The sequence below is a fragment of the Acomys minous genome (genome assembly GCF_964271855.1).
Source record: "Acomys minous genome assembly, chromosome: 5".
NCBI classification, from domain to species: Eukaryota; Metazoa; Chordata; class Mammalia; order Rodentia; family Muridae; genus Acomys; species Acomys minous.
Genome location: NC_140494.1, coordinates 92768738 through 92773401, shown reverse-complemented (window position 1 = coordinate 92773401; position 4664 = coordinate 92768738).

The following is a 4664-nucleotide window of genomic DNA, read 5'->3' as shown; positions in this document are numbered from 1 at the left end:
CCTTGCTTCTGTCACTGTATCTCATCTGTGGGGGACATTCTTCACGTTACAGTGGGGCGACGGAGAGAACGGTGGCAATGGAAGCCCCACCCAGCTCTGTGAAGTCTCAGAGGATCTGCAAGTAGAGCCCAGGCCAGAAAGCAAAGGGACAGTGTCACGAGAGGCTGCAACATGTGTGGAGAAGAAACCCAACCAATGCTAAGAAAGAGACCCTGGGTCCCGATGTTTGTGAGTGGTGGACACATGACTAGTCATGAGCCTTACTGTAGAAGAGTACAGGCATGGGTGGAGTCGAGACTTAGGACCTCTGGAGCGATATTTGGTGAGGGACATGAGTCACAAAGACAGGTCAGCATGGTCTACTAAACAGGACTTTCAGCTACCTACCTGAGGAGAAAACCCTGTTTCCTCAAGAAAAGACTGACTGTGTTGAGAGAATATTTACCTTTTTTCCCCCTAGTTCCATGTTGGTTTGACAATTTCAGGAAATATGCAGGCCTTCGAGGATCCTAAACATTAAAAAAAAAAAAAAATCCAGAAACCTGTGTTGGCCCAGAATCTGAAGTCATGTTTTAGAATCTCATTTCCTAGCTATATGGTGAGCAGGGAGGCTGGAATCATCCTTTACGACACCTTGGGCTTCAGCCTTTTGGCTTCTGGGCACAGCCATGGTTGTGATGTTGGTGGCTATCTAACTTTAGTTTGGGTTTAGAAATAGATGGCTTTGTTCTTTTGGCTTTCTGGCTGAGCAGGGCTGTGGGGACCAATTTCGCCATGAGCTGGGCAGCCCCTTTAGGCTTATTGGTGAGGAGGACGAACAGGAGGTTTGCACAAAGCTTCAGCACTTAGGGGTCATGGCAAAGAGCAGGACCAGCCAGAAGCACCTACAAGACCCTATGGGCTACCAGGGGCCTGGAGAAGACATTGAAGGGTTGAGGTCAATGCCTAAGCTATAATAACTTTGAAAAATTGCCCATAACCTGGTTATCTTCTTGGGGGTAATTTTTTGTTTGCAGCAATTGCTAGTAAGACTTATCTAAGTAAAGGTCCTGTGGACTGTTTTTTTGTTTTGTTGAGGGGGTGGTGTCAGCAAGTGGCGAGAACAGAAGAGTCTGGGTTCCCCTGCACAACTAGGCCTGGAGTCTCAGTGGGACAGCCAAAGTAATGCAGAGGACAGTGCCTGTGAGAGCTGCCTTCCAGAGCAGACAAACCTGAGTGCATGCTTACATACGCATGTGCGCGCGTGTGCACATGTGCATGTGTTTGTAAGCTTTCTACATTACAAAGGAGCAGTTTCCTAATTTTGCTCGCTTTTGATGAGGGGTAAGAACAGTTTGCTCTGTGATGCATCTGCATCTGTAGGAAGAAAATGCATCCTTGTCCCAGTTCAGAGGTGGGGGGAAGGAGGGGAAGCCTGGATAACTTTGCAGAATACTCTTGACTCCCTACCTAATCTCTGCCTGCCTAGTGAGCCCTGGCAGGCCCCCAAGAGGCTGAGCTGGCAGAGCCAAGGGCAGCCTGTATGACCCGAGAGAGTCTTTCCATTGGTGCCCGGCTTGTACTCAGCCCTCCCTGGGTGAGTCAGCCGTCAAGCTGCAATCCTGGCAACAAATCCCAGAAGAACGAGTCTCCCTTCGGGGCCCTTCAGATGCCACTGTGTCACCTCCCAACCCGCACGGCACTGAGAAGGTCGTGATGAAATGTTCACGGATCCCAAGTGGGAGAGACTACTAAGCAGAGTGCTGCATAGAGCAAGCTCATTCCTTACCCTTGTTTGCCCATTCTAGACCCTGGAGAATTTGTTCCACTAGCTCTGCTCCTGGAGCCCATTGGGAAGGCCTTCTGTTGTCTTGTTTGGGCGATGGTCAGTACTGCAAATCAAGTTCCAAGAACTGATAGGAATGTGGGTAAGAAGACAGGAGGCATTCCAAAGGAAGAAACAGAACAGTTTGCCTCCCTCCTAAAAAGAGCCATTTGGGAGGAAAGGACAAAGCAGAAGGATGTGGCCAGATAAAGGAATCTGAGAAAACAGAAAACAAACAAACAAAAACTCCTGTATTTTGGGGGAAGATGGAGAGAAGATAGTCCTGGTGAATGGTTGGAGCCTGGTGAGGTCAGACTTACATCTCAAACCCTATTTTTGCTTCCCTGCCCTGCCTCCCACCCTGCTATAGTCCCGGACAAGATGCAAGGCCTTGGACCCTCTGTCCTTGACTCTGACCAACAGTGTGTGATAACCCATGCCCCTGAGACTGTAGTCTCGCAGGAAGACCTCTCACAGCTAGAGAATGAGCAAACATGGCAGGTTTGCTGTTGGAAGGATCATGAGAACACAGCCTTTGGGCATCCCAGGATGCTAACCTGTTAGAATGCCCTCTTTTGGTGAGATGTGCAGAGCCTCCTTCTAGCTGTGCACCATTGCCGTGAGGAGTAGTTGTCTTCTGTCACTTAAGAGAGACAGGGAGCCGTCTGCCCAACCCGTTTTTTCTCCCTGAGGGATTTCTTGTATTCATGATACAGCCTCTGTGGTCCTGGAAGGGCCCAGCAACACACCCTGAACTTGCTCAAGATTCCTGTAATGTCTTCTACTAGGAAACCAACTCTCCTAATTGCTTTCTTGGCATGGTTCCCAGTGGTGCTTCCTCTGACAGTTCAGGTTTGGAATATGGCACGTGGAAACCACCTTGTTACCAAATGAACGTTGACCCCAAGAGAAGCCCAGAAACCTGGGATAGTCTGAGCTACTCTAAGTGACAAAGGATGAGAAAAGTTTCAGAAGTGAATCAAACTCTGGGCATAGAGCCCTTTATTTTCTTGAAACATCCAGAATTGTTGTCACCTTCCTTTCTTTAAAATACTTACGTAATATTCGAGATATACGGAAGGTAGAAAAATAAAATAAAAACCTAGGTACCAACCACACAGTGCAACCTACAAAAAACCAAAAAACACTATTGGGTGTGTGGTGTGCACTTGTAGTTCTAGCAAGTAGGAGGCTGTGGTCGGAGGAGGCTGTGTGTTTGATGCTAGCCAGTGTTACATAGTGAAAGCCCATCTCAAAAATAAAATAAAATAAAATAAAATAAAATAAAATAAAATAAAATAAAATAAAATAAAAAGGTTCATCATTCAGTCAATCCACAGACGCTTCTTGAGTTCTGCCCTTCTCCAGTTGGGCGCTTATCCCTCCCTGTCATTCCTGTAGTCTTTGCTGCGTGTACATATTCCTAAGCCGTGGATAGGCTGCTTTGGATAGACAGGGCAGCAAATTACATGCTTTTTCTTCTGAACACTTTAAGCTCTTTCTCAAGAGACAAACAAACAAACAAACAAATGAAACGAGTCTTCCCACTTCAAATAATTTAATTAAGAAGACATCTCTCTGTTCGCCACCATGATAACCACTGTAACTGTTGTGCTGCTTCCAATACCGCTGAAACTAAATTTTTCCAATCTTGGGGAACAAGTCTATTCTGATAGGCCCAGCTGTTTAACATTTGTTTAACGAAGTTAGAATGCATACCATATCTGATGACGGATTCCTTAAAATGTTTTAAATCCATCATGTCTACAGGACACCAGGCTATTTCGTCATGACCCTCAGCACCATTTGGCTTGATTACATGTCTTACAGTGACTGGAAAAGCTGAAGGTGCCTGGGTGACTGTGGAAGTATCCTTCACTGGTACATTTACTTCCAAAGACCTTTTGGTCGGTCTGGCTTCCTTTGCCTCTGGTTTCTGACCTTCTCCACCCTTTTTAACCAAAGGTGCCTTCTGCTTTTCCAGCCCTTCCACTTTTCTCTGTATTTTGCCTATTTGTTCAGTCAAGTCAGTAATTCTTTCCAAAAGGATAGAGCTTATTGACTCTTCCTGATTTTTCTGGCTTTCTGGTCTCTCTATTTTCTGTCCTTCATCACTACCAAATGCCAAAAATTCTATCCGTTTTCCCATCCCTTCATTTTCATACCTCAGCCTTTCTATCTGTCCAGTCAAATCTGCAATCTTTTCCAAAAGGATAGAACTTACTGACCCTTCCGGCTTTTCTATACCATTAGCCTGTCTTCTAATCCTTCTAAGCATGAAATATTGTAATAAAAGGACAATGAGAAAACAAAGAATTCCCTCTAAGTATAATGCAGGAAAGAGTTTTGCAACAGCAGTTGCAATTTTGCCAATACCCTGAAACAACATTTCTATCCCGTGGAATACTGAATCTTCCCTCATATCATTAGGGATTGTGGAACCCATCGGGCCCCACGTTGGGCACCAGATGTTGGCTCAGTTTATTAACAATTAAACTTTATTATACAACCCAACTAGCATATACAAGAAGGAAAAAAAGGTTAAAGGGACAGAAGATTAAAACCTCCTGGAATCCGTTCGGCAGGACGGGTCCTTAGGTGTCTCAGTCCCACGAGCTGGTCCGGTCCCTTCCTCTCTCTCCGCGCCTCCTCCTTCTCTCCTTCTACCTCTTGTTTTTCTCTCCCCCACCTTCCCAGTCATATGCAAAGGGCGGTCCCTTCTCCCTTCGAGGGTCAATTAGGAAAACAATAGCCACAGTGGGGTTCCTAGGTAGGCTTCCTGAATTCCAAGCCCAGGAAGGCTCCAAACAGTCTCTCACAAGGTATTCATGGTGTGCCCCAAGGGTAAAGCCCGCCAAGA